At 42.3% G+C, this 14,432-nt stretch overlaps 1 protein-coding gene across 1 annotated transcript in view; it reads left to right on the top strand.

Annotated features, from left to right (window-relative positions):
• Positions 1-2: 2 nt before the first annotated feature.
• LOC129475701 (doublesex- and mab-3-related transcription factor C1) overlaps positions 3-14,432 on the top strand; it is a 28,579-nt gene continuing 14,149 nt past the window's right edge. Inside the window, exon 1 of the mRNA XM_055267945.2 lies at positions 3-58. The gene's annotated coding sequence lies outside the window, so the exon portion shown is untranslated. The remainder of the gene's footprint in view (positions 59-14,432) is intronic.

The following is a 14,432-nucleotide window of genomic DNA, read 5'->3' as shown; positions in this document are numbered from 1 at the left end:
AGGCTCGAGCCACGTTTCTCCTTGCCGAGCAGAAAAAGCAGAGGTCTTCAAGCTGGTGGTGAGTCATCATTTGGTGGGGATGCCACAGACCCGAGTGTCCATGTGGGTTCTCTCCTGCCTTTGATTCACAGGATTATGTACATGGATGCCCTGGGCAGGTGTATGAGTCCAAATGAGTCGTCACAGCAAGGAGAGTGAGCTGGGTAATGGTATCCAGAGTCCAAATCAACAGCAGTTTTCTTTTCTGAGGTTTATGTGAGACTCCACGTCTGTGTAACAGTCAGTATCAGGTGGTTTAGGGCCTGGAGGGCTTGGAAAATGTGAGAGAGAGGGAGAGGTGAAGGGCCTGGGCTGGGGTGAGTTGAAAGTAGAACAGCCGACCAGCCTGGGCAGCATAGGGAGACCCCACCCCCACAGAAAATCTCAAAAGTAGCCTGGCATGGTGGCACACACCTGTAGCCCCACCTACGCAGGAGGCTGAGGGGGGAGGATTGCTTGAGCCTGGGAGGTGGAGGCTGCAATGAGCCTTGATGGCACCACTCCACTGCACTCCAGCCTGGGAGACAGAAGGAGACTCTGTCTCAAAAACAAACTGACAAATCAAACAAACAAACAAAAGAAAGTAGAAGAGCAGAGGTGAAAGCTCCTTGTTGCCTAGTCTTGCTATGTCAAAATCAGGCTTTGACATTTGGGTTACAAGCAATGCTGCCAAGTTATGCCCCCTGTTTACTAACCGGGTCTGTGGGGTCTGCACCGCTGACTTCACAGGAGCTCCCTGCAAATAGTACCTTGAAGGGAAAGTGGAAGTAGGTGGCCTCAGAGTCTTTATTTGGCTTTTGAAATAATAGTGCTGCTTAGGAAAGCATCTCTTACATAATCCTGAGGCTACAGAGTTGATCTCTGTGAGCCCATCATGGGCCGTGCCCTGAATGAGGCTCTGCTTCAAGCTCTCCTGTGAGGGAGAAACCGAGAGAGGCGTGAATGTAACAGAGAGTGATGGAGGGACGTTTATGGGGCTATGGGAGGACTGCGGAGGCGGGCAGTCACTCAGCCTTGGGAATTGGAAGGGAGTCAGTGAAGAGTTCCCAGACGAGGCGTGCCTGAAAGGAGGGACAAAAGAAATTGGCCAAGAAATAGAGACAAGGGAGAGCATCTCAAGTAGAAGCCCAAGACAATACCGTGAGGTTTTGCAACTGAAAAGATGTAGGCCTGGTTTTCTGTTCCAGGGTTTAATAGAAGTCAAAGTCAGTCACGAGGTTCCAGTACAGGCACCTGAAAAGCTGTGCCTCACAGAGACACTGAACCCTGGTTTTTGAGAACCCAAAGTGTATATTTTTAATAGAATTTTGATAGCAGTCCATTGATCATTTTTCCAGTGTGATTCATGCTTCATGTGTCCTACCTAAGATATCGTTGCCTAGCCTCACAACAGAGATTTTCTCTTCTGTGGTTTGTAGGTTTTAATATTTTGCAATTTACACTTAGATCTAGGATTTGTTTTGAATTAATGCCCGCATGAAGTGTGAATAATGTCGGGATGAATGGTGAGATATGGAAGTTGTTTGGGTCTTCCATAAAGAGATCTACTTTTTCCAGCACTATTAGTTAATTGTCAGCTAATTTAATTACCTTTGAGCCTTTGTTAGAAATCAACTTACTATACATATGTAAGTCTATTTCTAGCCCTTCTTCTATTTCATCCAGTGATCCCTATGTGAATTCTTAAGGTCATACCAGGCTGTCATGATTACCATGTCTTTATATTAAGTCAGAGACTTTGGTGATGTAAGTCCTTCATGTTTGTTCTTTTCCAAATGGCTTTGGATCTTCTATGTCGTTTGCATTTATAGATAACTTTTGAGAAACAGTTCTTCACTTAAATTATGATTATGGTGAGGCTATAGATCAATTACTTGAGAATTGACATCTTAACCTGAGTCTTCTGATCAGTGAACATTATATATCTCTGTTTATTTAGGTCTTCACTTTCTCTCTCCAGTATTTTATAGTGGTCTGCATTCAGGTCTTTCACATATTACATTAAAATTCTCAATAGATACCTCATTTGTTTTGCTGTAATTATAAATGACATTTTAAATAATGTCATCTCCAATTATTTGTTCCCAGTATGTTGAAATACAGTCGGTTTTTGCACGTTGAGTTTCTGTCTTGTAACTTTGTTATGTGACTTGTTAGGTCTAGGAGATGTTTATCCCCGCATTCCTTAGTATTTTGTATATAAACTATCATGCTATTTGTAAATGGAGAGTTTTTTTATTCCTTCCTATTCAATCTGTATGCCTTTTATTTATTTTCCTTGGCTCATTGCACTAGCTGGGACCTCAAGGATAATTGTAAACACATAGGAAGAGTCTGCCTTATTTTTAGTCTTGTGGGAGAAGCATTCAGTATTTCACCATTAGGCATGGTGCCAGCTGCAGGTTTTTTGTAGGAGTACTTTATTAGGTTGAGGACGTTGCTTTATGTACTTATCAAGTGGTTTGGGTTTTTTGGTCATGAATGGGTGTTTTACGTTATCAAATTACTTTTCTGTTATATATCTGGATAATAGATGTTCTTTTCTTTTATTCCATTAATATGGTGAAATATATTCACGGAATTTTAATGGTAAAATGACCTTACATTCCCAGGACAGACTGTGCTTGGTAATAGATTTTTTTTTTCATATATTATTGGATTCAAGTTGCTAAAATTTTATCGAGGAGTTTTGTATCTGTGTTCATTAGGAACACTGGTTTGTAGTACTTTTTTTTCTTCTGGTATCTTTTTTCTATTTTTTTTTTAAATAAAAGTAATGCTGCCATCATAAAATGAACTGGAAAGTGTTCCGTCCTGTATTTTCTAAAAGTGTTCTTTTGGGACTACTACTATGTTTTCTTTAAATGTATGATACTGCTAACCAGTAAATCTATTGAAGACTGAAGTTTTCTTTATGATTTACAAATTCGGTTTAAAAAAGCCTCCACATAACCATTCTTTTAACCTTAACAAGGTCTTTAGGGATGATTACCGATTAATTATATGTAGTTATTAGAAGAGTGTGCTTAAAAAATTTCCCTCAGCTTTTAAATGTCTTATTTTCTTTCTTCTTTTCTTTAATTTTTATTTTTCTTTATTTCTTCTAAAAAATTAACGGGATACATGTGCAGAACGTGCGGGTTTGTTACATAAGTACACGTGTGCCATGGTGGTCTGCTGCACCTATTGACCCATCCTCTAAGTTGCCTCCCCTCATCCCCTACCCCCCAACAGGTCCTGGTGTGTGTCCTTCCCCTCTCTGTGTCCATGTGTACAGAGAAAATGTGTACCATTTTCACGATATTGATTCTTCCTATCCATGAGCATGGAACGTTCTTCCATTTGTGTCCTCTCTTATTTCCTTGAGCGGTGCTTTGTAGTTCTCCTTGAAGAGGTCCTTCACATCCCTTGTGAGTTGTATTCCTAGGTATTTTATTTTCTTTGTAGCAATTTTCTTTCTTTGCTGTGTCAAGGTTGCCCCTCAGCTTTAGGTGAATTTGCACGTTTCCGAAAACATTCATTTTGACCATTTTTGCCAGTTTTCTCATTGCATTTACGAAGGGGAGAATTTTCAGAGGTCCTTACATCGTTGATGTTGCTGACTCTCTGAACGAGTTTTCATCATACCTATCCATGAGGGTGTTTGTTGTTAGGTGGTCCTCTGTGCTTGGAACTTACGTATCTCTCAATAATCACTTTATGGGTTACCGACCACGTGAAAGGGACCACAACCGGAGCTCTAGAAGCAAAGATGTATAGCTCATCACCTTTGATCTCAAAGTTGTCATTCTCAAGTAGATTCCATTTAACCAAAACATTTAAAGCCTTGTGATCACCAAGCCTGCATCTCGTCACCAAATTATACCTTAATTCAGTAAGATGGGGGCAGGGATGGAGGATCAAGGATGTGGGCTGTTTTGGGCCACCGTGTCTTAAATATAACCGGGCTTTTATCTGCATATTTGGCAGCAGCCTGGCTAGTATCTCTCGTCACAACTAGTTTTATTCCTAGCCACTTCAGAAGTGGCTGGGAGCCTCAGTGAGTAAGAGTGCAGATGAGGTGCTGCAGAGATCTCCCATATGAAGAGCTAGAAACTGAAATTTATTTCAACAACTGGGCTTGGTTTTGAATAACTCCTTAGCACCAGTCTAGGATTTTCCACTGAAACGGCTTGATTTATATTGATGCAGCCCACCACCTGGGCAGTTATTAATCGGCCTTTGGGTAGAAAGCAGCAGGGACCCAAGAGACTGCTCTTTACACCACAGCATGGAAATATAACTCCATCCCTCTCCTTTTGAATCAACCTCTGCATATCAACAAATATCACATGGTCATTGATCAAGGATCCTGTTGGTAACCTAAGACTTGAGTTTACATAGAATAACCTGTCTCTGAAATCCTTTGAACTGAAGCTGCTAACTTACTCATAACCTGTTTGTTGAGGGTGTGACTTCTCAGAGTATTCTGGTGCCTTGGATAAACATGCTTGGGAACTTTTCAGGCATGTTTATCCAAGGCACCAGAATACTCTGAAAAGTTCCCAAGAGCCTTCAAATGACAGTATAATGTTTAAGAGTCAGACAAATTTTACTCTGAATCCAGGCTCTGCCACTTTCTTTCCCGTGACCATGGATAAATTACTTAGCTTCCCTCAACCTCAGATTCCTAACTTGCAAAACTGAGGATAAGACTAAAGGGATTGCAGGAATTAAAGATGACAATACGTGTAAAGCATGTGGTGCACTATCCGGCAGCTAGCTAATGCTTCAAAAAATATTAGGTTTAGTTACTATTGAGCAACGTCTTTTTGTATTTTTATTTTTATTATACTTTAAGTTCTGGGGTACATGTACAGAACGTGCAGGTTTGTTACATAGGTATACATGTGCCATGGTGGTTTGCTGCACCCATCAACCCGTCATCTACATTAGGTATTTCTCCTAATGCTATCCCTCCCCCAGCCCCCCACCCCCTGACAGGACCCGGTGTGTTATGTTCCCCTCCCTGTGTCCATGTGTTCTCATTGTTCGACTCCCACTTACGAGTGAGAACATGCGGTGTTTGATTCTCTGTTCTTGTGTTAGTTTGCTGAGAATGATGGCTTCCAGCTTCATCCATGTCCCTGCAAAGGACATTAACTCACCCTTTTTTATGGCTGCATAGTATTCCATGGTGTACGTGTGCCAGATTTTCTTTATCCAGTCTATCATTGATGGGCATTTGGGTTGGTTCCAAGTCTTTGCTATTGTGAACAGTGCCACAATAAACATACGTGTACATGTGTCTTTAGAGTGGAATGATTTATAATCCTTTGGGTATATACCCACTAATGGGATTGCTGGGTCAAGATCGCTAGTTCTAGATCCTTGAGGAATCGCCACACTGTCTTCCACAATGGTTGAACTAATTTACACTCCCACCAACAGTGTAAAAGCGTTCCTGTTTCTCCACATCCTCTCCAGCATCTGATGTTTCCTGACTTTTTAATGACTGCTGTTCTAACTGGTGTTGGATGGTATCTCACTGTGGTTTTGATTTGCATTTCTCTAATGATCAGTGATGATGAGCATTTTTCCATATGTTTGTTGGCTGCATAAATGTCTTCTTTTGAGAAGTGTGTGTTCATATCCTTTGCCCACTTTTTGATGGGGTGGTTTTTTTCCTTGTAAATTTGTCTAACTTATTTGTAGATCCCGGATGTTAGCCCTTTGTCAGGTGGATAGAGTGCAAAAATTTTCTCCCATTCTGTAGGTTGCCTGTTCCCTCTGATGACAGTTCCTTTTGCTGTGCAGAAGCTCTTTCGTTTAATTAGATCCCATTTGTCAATTTTGGCTTTTGTCGCCGTTGATTTTGGTGTTTTAGTCATGAAATCTTTGCCCATGCCTATGTCCTGAATGGTACTGCCTAGGTTTTCTTCTAGGATTTTTATGGTTTTAGGTCGTATGTTTAACTTTTTAATCCATCTTGAGTTAATTTTTGTATAAGGTGTAAGGAAGGGATCCAGTTTCAGCTTTCTGCATATGGCTAGCCAGTTTTCCCAGCACCACTTATTAAATAGGAAATCTTTTCTCCATTGCTTGTTTTTGTCAGGTTTATCAAAGATCAGATGGTTGTAGACGTGTGGTGTTATTTTGGAGGCCTCTGTTCTGTTCCATTGTTCTGTATATCTGTTTTGCTACCAGTACCGTGCTGTTTTGGTTACTGTAGCCTTGAAGTCTAGTTTGAAGTCAGGTAGCCTGACGCCTCCAGCTTTGTTCTTTTGGCTTAGGATTGTCTTGGTTATGTGGCCTCTTTTTTGGTTCCACGTGAAGTTTAAAGTAGTTTTTTCCAATTCTGTGAAGAAAGTCAGTGGGGATAGCATCGAATCTATAAATTACTTTGGGCAGTATGGCCATTTTCACAATATTGATTCTTCCTATCCATGAGCATGGAATGTTCTTCCATGTGTTTGTGTCCTCTTTTATTTCCTTGAGCAGTGGTTTGTAGTTCTCCTTGAAGAGGTCCTTCATATCCCTTGTAAGTTGTATTCCTAGGTATTTTATTCTCTTAGTAGCAATTGTGATTGGGAGTTCACTCATGAGTTGGCTCTCTGTTTGTCTGTTATGGGTGTGTAGGAATGCTTGTGATTTTTGGACATTGATTTTGTATCCTGAGATTTTGCTGAAGTTGCTTATCGGCTGAAGGAGATTTTGGGCTGAGAGGATGGGGTTTTCTAAACATACAGTCGTGTCATCTGCAAACAGAGACAATTTGACTTCCTCTTTTCCTAATTGAATACCCTTTATTTCTTTCTCTCGCCTGATTTTCCTGGCCAGATCTTCCAATATTATGTTGAATAGGAGTGGTGAGAGAGGGCATCCTTGTCTTGTGCCAGTTTTCAAAGGGAATGCTTTCAGTTTTCACCCATTCAGTATGATATTGGCTCTGGGTTTCTCATAAATAGCTCTTATTATTTTGAGATACGTTCCATGAATACCTAGTTTATTCAGAGTTTTTAGCATGAAGCGCTGTTGAATTTTGTTGAAGACCTTTTCTGCATCTGTTGAGATAATCATGTGGTTTTTGTCATTGGTTCCGTTTATGTGATTGATTACATTTATTGATTCGTGTATGTTGAAGCAGCCTTCCATCCCAGGGATGAAGCCGACTTGATCGTGATGGACAAGCTTTTTGATGTGCTGCTGTATTTGGTTTAGCCAGTATTTTGTTGAGGATTTTCGCATCGATTTTCGTCAGGGATATTGGCCTGAAATTTCCTTTTTTTGTTGTGTCTCTGCCAGGTTTTGGTATCAGGGTGATGCTGGCCTCATAAAATGAGTTCAGGAGGTTTCCCTCTTTTTCTATTGTTTGGAATCATTTCAGAAGGAATGGTACCAGCTCCTCTTTGTACCTCTGGTAGAATTCGGCTGTGAATCTGTCTGGTCCTGGACATGTTTGGGTTGGTAGGCTATTAATTACTGCCTCAATTTCAGAACTTGTTATTGGTCTATTCAGAGATTTGACTTCTTCCTCATTTAGTCTTGGGAGGGTGTATGTGTCCAGGAATTTATCGATTTCTTCGAGATTTTCTAGTTTATTTGTGTAGAAGTGTCTATAGTATTCTCTGATGGTAGTTTGTATTACTGTAGGATCAGTGGTGATGTCCCCTTTATCATTTTTTATTGCATCTATTTGATTCTTCTCTCTTTTCTTCTTTATTAGTCTGGCTAGTGGTCTACGTATTTTGTTGATCTTTTCAAAAAACCAGATCTTGGATTCATTGATTTTTTGAATTTTTTTTTGTGTCTGTATCTCCTTCAGTTCTGCTTTGATCTTAGTTATTTCTTGTCTTCTGCTAGCTTTTGAATTTGTTTGTTCTTGCTTCTCTAGTTCTTTTAATTGTGATGTTACAGTGTCGATTTGAGATCTGTCCTGCTTTCTCTTGTGGGCATTTAGTGCTATGAATTTCCCTCTACACACTGCTTTAAATGTGTCCCAGAGATTCTAGTACATTGTGTCTTTGTTCTCATTGGTTTCAAAGAACATCTTTATTTCTGCCTTCATTTCGTTATTGACCCAGTAGTCACTCAGGAACAGGTTGTTCAGTTTCCACGTAGTTGTGCAGTTTTGAGTGAGTTTCTTAATTCTGAGTTCTAATTTGATTGCACCGCCGTCTGTTAGAGAGTTTGTTATTATTTCCATTTTTTTTGTTTTTTTTTGCATTTGCTGAGGAGTGTTTTACTTCCAATTATGTGGTCAGTTTTAGAATAAGTGCGATGGGGTGCTGAGAAGAATGTATATTCCGTTGATTTCAGGTGGAGAGTTCTGTAGATGTCTGTTAGGTCTGCTTCGCCCACTATTATTGTGTGGGAGTCTAAGTCTCTTTGTAGGTCTCTAAGAACTTGCCTTATGAGGCTGGTTGCTCTGGCATTGGGTGCGTATGCATTTAGGATAGTTAGCTCTTCTTGTTGCGTTGATCCCTTTACCATTATGTAATGCCCTTCTTTGTCTCTTTTGATCCTCGTTGGTTTAAAGTCCGTTTCATCAGAGACTAGGATTGCAACCCCTGCTTTTCTTTGCTTTCCATTTACTTGGTAAATCTTCCTCCATCCCTTTATTTTGAGCCTATGTGTGTTTTTGCCCGTGAGATGGGTCTCCTGAATACAGCACACCGATGGGTCCTGACTCTTTATCCAATTTGCCAGTCTGTGTCTTTTAAGTGGGGCACTTAGCCCGTTTACATTTAAGGTTAATGTTGTTATGTGTGAATTCGATCCTGTCAATAGGATGCTAGCTGGTTATTTTGCCTGTTAGTTGATGCAGTTTCTTCATAGCGTCAATGTTCTTTACAATTTGGCATGTTTTTGCAGTGGCTGATACCAGTCGTTCCTTTCTGTGTTGAGTGCTTCCCTCGGGAGCTCTTGTAAGGGGGGCCTGGTGGTGACCAAATCTCTCAGCATTTGCTTGTCTGTAAAGGATTTTATTTCTCCTTCACTTATGAAGCTTAGTTTGGCTGGATATGAAATTCTGGGTTGAAAATCCTTTTCTGTAAGAATGTTGAATATTGAGCCCCACTCTCTTCTGGCTTGTAGGGTTTCTTCAGAGAGATCCGCTGTTGGTCTGATGCGATTCTCTTTGTGGGTAACCCGACCTTTCTCTCTGGCTACACTTAACATTTTCTTCCTTCATTTCAACCTTGGTGAATCTGACGATTATGTGTCTTGGGTTTGCTCTTCTCGAGGAATATCTTTGTGGTGTTCCCTGTATTTCCCGAATTTGAATGTTGGCCTGTCTTGTTAGGTTGGGGAAGTTCTCTTGGATAATATCCTGAAGAGTGTTTTCCAACTTGGTTCCATTCTCCCCGTCACCTTCAGGTACACCCATCAAACGTAGGTTTGGTCTTTTCACATAGTCCCATATTTCTTGGAGGCTTTGTTCATTTCTTTTCACTCTTTTTTCTCTAATCTTGTCTTCTCGCTTTATTTCATTGAGTTGATCTTCAATCTCTGATATCCTTTCTTCCACTTGATTGATTTGGATATTGATACTTGTGTATGCTTCACAAAGTTCTCATGCTGTATTTTTCAGCTCCATCAGGTCATCCGTGTTCTTCTCTAAACTGGTTTTCCTAGTTAGCAATTCGTCGAACCCTTTTTCAAGGTTCTTAGCTTCCTTGCGTTGGGTTAGAACATGCTCCTTTAGCTTGGAGGAGTTTGTTATTACCCACCTTCTGAAGCCTACTTCGGTCAATTAGTCAAACTCATTCTCCGTCCAGTTTTGTTCCCTTGATGGTGAGGAGTTGTGATCCTTTGGAGGAGAAGAGGTGTTCTGGTTTTTGGAATTTTCAGGCTTTTTGCGCTGGTTTCTCCACATCTTCGTGGATTTATCTACCTTTGGTCCTTGATGTTGGTGACCTTCGGATGGGGTCTCTGAGTGGATGTCCTTTTTGTTGATGTTGATACTGTTCCTTTCTGTTTGTTAGTTTTCCTTCTAACAGTCAGGCCCCTCTGCTGCAGGTCTGCTGGAGTTTGCTGGAGGTCCACTACAGACCCTGTTTGCCTGGGTATCACCAACGGAAGCTGCAGAACAGCAAAGATTGCTGCCTGGTCCTTCCTCTGGAAGTTTCGTCCCAGAGGGGCAGCCCCCACATGCCAGCCAGAGCTCTCCTGTATGAGGTGTCTGTTGGACCCTACTGGGAGGTGTCTCCCAGTCAGGATACAGGGGGGCCAGGGACCCACTTGAGGAGGCAGTCCTTCCCTTATCACAGCCCGAACACTGTGCTGGAAGAACTGCTGCTCTCTTCAAAGCTGTCAGGCAGGGACGTTTAAGTCTGCTGAAGCTGTGCCCACAGCCGCCCCTTCCCCCAGGTGCTCTGTCCCAGGGAGATGGGGGTTTTATCTAAAAGTCCCTGCCTGGGGATGCTGCCTTTTTTTCGGAGATGCCCTGCTTAGAGAGGAGGAAACTAGAGAGGCAGTCATCCTTGCTGAGCTGCGGTGGACTCCGCCCAGTTCAAACTTCCCATTACACAGTGAGGGTAAAACTGCCGACTCAAGCCTCAGCAGTGGCAGACGCTCCTCCCCCCACCAAGCTGGAGCGTCCCAGGTCGACCTCAGACCCCTGTGTTAGCAGCGAGAATTTCAAGCCAGTGGATCTTAGCTTCTGGAGCTCCGTGCGGGTGGGACCCGCTGAGCCAGGCACTGGAGGGAATCTCCTGGTCTGCCGTTTGTGAAGACCATGGGAAGAGTGCAGTATCTGGGCTGGAATGTACCGTTCCTCCCCGTACAGTCTATCACAGCTTCCCCCCGCCCCCCAACCCATGGTGCTTCCCTGGTGAGGCGACACCCCACCCTGCTCTGGCTTGCCCTCTGTGGGCTGCACCCACTGTCCATCCAGTACCAACGAGATGAACTGGATACTTCAGTTAGAAATGCAGAAATCACCTGCCTTCTGCGTCGATCTCTCTGGGAGCTGCAGACCAGAGCTGTTCCTATTTGGCCATTTTGCCAGCTCTCCCTGTGAGCAACCTCTTAATGCCATAAACACCCAGTCTGTTTTAGTGACCCAAATTAAGAGATTTGGAATCCAGTTGCCTCACCTGACCAACGGTGAGCTGCTTTTCCCCTGTGCTTCCGCGGATGTAAAGTGACCAGGGAGAGAGATCCTCCGTGTTCATGACTCTCCCTGATATGCTTAGTGATGCTAGGTGACAACACAATCAATTCTCCTCCAATTAATGCACTTACATAATGGCCAATTTGCCACATTTACTGAATTTCCTGATTGTCATTTTAACAGCTTTCACAGGAGTACTCATTTTTGGTTATTAAAGATGAAATATACCTTTCTGAGTATTAACTCAATGGAGGTGGATATACCTTAGGAATTGGGGAAAAATCCAGAATTAAAGACTGAAAATTTTCTGAATTATTATTTTTTCAATCCAAAAATCTGGCAGTTTGCATATGATAGAGTTCCTTAAATATTCTTGATATATGTGGGAGTCTTTCAAATACCAATACCATTAAAAATATCTATTCAACATATGTGCTTTTCTTTTCTTAGTGTTCTCTTGCATTTTTTTCAATGGCTTTATCAGACAGAATTGCTTATTTTGATTGGGAATAAAGATGGTTGACCAAATGCAGCTGGGATGTGCCTCTTCCCCAGAGAGGAAGCAAAATATTAAGTAAATCTGCACACTTCAAACACATCTTTTGAGAGAAAACATGGGAATTCAATAAAGGGGCAATGGAAGACACTGTGGTGGAAGAGGGAGGAAGCGGGACTGCCTGTTTGGTATTGCCGGGTGCCACGACTGGCCCCTGGACACAGACTGGACCCGAGGAAGCGGTGAGTGAAGGAATCCTAAGGCACCACATTCCTGCTGTGGACCTCTGAGATCCTAGACACAGAAGTTCCCTTTGGGCTGGCAGGTAAAGCTGCAGGGAGAAGATGCAGAGGCACTGCTTGAACCTGTGTGGAGCCCAAAAGGCTTCAGTGTGCTGGGCAGCTGCAGGAAAACATGGCTCTAGGTGCCCACCCCCAAGGCTCTGTGTCCTGCCCTAAGCGGCCGCAGCTCCTACTGTCTGCTGGGCCGGGAGATAGTGGAGTCCAGACACGCTCATGTGCCCAACACAGGCCCCGCTGCCATTGCCATGGGAGCAAGGTGCATCTGAACCACATGCCCCCGTGTTTGCCCCTCCTTCCCAAGACTGCCTGCCTGGCTGTTTCTGTGGCGATGGGGGTTGGGGAGGGCAGGAGGGGTGGGGGAGGGGGAGGGGGAGGGGGCGGGGGAAGAGGAGGGATTTCTTCCTAATTCGTTCTATAAGGCCAGCATTACCCTGATGCCCAGACCAGACAAAGACAAACGAAATAGAGAAAGCTGCCGGCCAGTGTCCCTGATGAACACAGGTGCAAAAATCTTCAACAAAATACTAACAAACTGGATCCAACAGCACCTCAAAAACATAATACACCATGATCAATTGGGATCTATCCCAGAAATGCAAGGATGGTTCAACACACACAAATCAATAAATATGATCTGTCTCATCAACAGAACAAAGATCGAAAATGATATGATCAGCTCAGTAGATGCAGAAAAAGTGTTGGACAAAATGCAGTGTCACTTCATGATAAAAGCTCTCAACAAATTAGGTACAAATGGAATATACCTCAACATAATAAAAGGCTATATATAAAACTAACCCACATCATACTGAATGGGGAAAAGCTGAAAGCCTTTTCTCCAAGAACAGGAACAAGAGAAGGATGCCCACTTTCACTACTCTTATTTAACATAGTACTGAACGTCCTACCGGAGCAATTAGGCACCAGAAGGAAATAAATGACATCCAAATGGAAAGAAAGGACGTCAAATTGCACCCCTTCACAGATGACGTGATCAGATAGACAGAAAAACCTAAAGACTCCCCAAAAACTCTTAGAACTGATAAACAAATTCAATAGAGTTGCAGGATACAAAATCTACATACGAAAATCAGTAGTGCTTCTATGCACCAATAATGAACCAGCAGAAAAGGAAATCAAGAGAGTAACCCCTGCAGCCATAAGAAAGACTGAGTCCATGTCCTTTGCGGGGACATGGGTGAAGCTGGAAGCCATCATTCTCAGCAAACCAACACAGAAACAGAAAACCAAACACCGCATGTTCTCACTCATAGGTGGGAGCTGAACAATGAGAACACATGGACGCAGGGAGGGGAACATCACACACTGGGGCCTGTTGGGGGGTGGGGAGCAAGGGGAAGGAGGGCATTAGGACAAATACCTAATGCATGCGGGGCTTAAAACCTAGATGATGGGTTGATAGGTGCAGCACACCACCACGGCACACGGCACATGTATACTTACGTAACAAACCTGCACGTTCTGCACATGTATCTCCGAACTTAAAGTAAAATTTAAAAAAAAAGGGCAACCCCATTTACAATAGCTACAAAACAAACAAAGTATCTAGGAATAAATGTGACCAAGGATGTGATAGATCTCCACAATGAAAACTTCAAGACACTGATAAAAAAAATTGAAGAGGACACAAAATAATGGCAAGGCATTCCATGCTTATGGATTAGAAGAATGAAAATTGCTTAAATGAGCATATTACCCAAAGCAATCTACAGATTCAGTGCAATCCCGCCCAAAATACCAATGATATTTTTTACAGAGATAGAAAAAATATCCTAAAATTCATATGGGACCCCAAGAGACCTCAAATAAACAAAGAAATCCTGAGGGGTTGGGGGAAGCAAACAAACAAAGCTGGCGGCATCACTCTGCCTGACTTCAAAATATACTATAAGGCTATAGTAACCAAGACACCGTGATATTGTTGTAGAAACTTAAAGGCTTAAATGGAAGACTTGAAACTGTAAAAATAACAAAGGAGAAAAGCTGCAGGGCATTGTTCTAGTAGGGCAAATATTTTATGGGTAAGACTACAAAAGCACAGGCAGCAAAAGCAAAAATACGCAAATGGGACCATCTAAAACTAAAAAGCTTCTGTATAGCAAAGGAAACAATCAATAGAGTGAGGAGACAACCTGTAGAATGGGAGAAGATACTTACAAAGTAATCGCCCGATAAGAGACTGATATCCAGAATACACTAGACGTTCAAAGAACTCAACAGCAAAACTCCCCTAAATAACACTATTAAAAATGAGCAAAGGATCGGAATAGACATTTCTCAAAAGAAGACATACAAGTCGCCAAGAAGTTTATGGAAAATTGCTCAACCTCACTAATCCTCAGGGAAATGCAAGTCCAAACTACCATGACATATCCTCTCACCCCAGTTAGAATGGCCATTATGAAGAAGACAAAAAGATAAGTTTTGGCGAGGATGTGAAGAAAGGGGAGTTCTTACACATTGTTGGTCTGAGTGTAAA

Source organism: Symphalangus syndactylus, chromosome X, assembly GCF_028878055.3.
Source record: "Symphalangus syndactylus isolate Jambi chromosome X, NHGRI_mSymSyn1-v2.1_pri, whole genome shotgun sequence".
Taxonomy (NCBI): Eukaryota; Metazoa; Chordata; class Mammalia; order Primates; family Hylobatidae; genus Symphalangus; species Symphalangus syndactylus.
The sequence above is the reverse complement of the archived record's forward strand: the minus strand, read 5'-3'. Positions and strand labels throughout refer to the sequence as shown.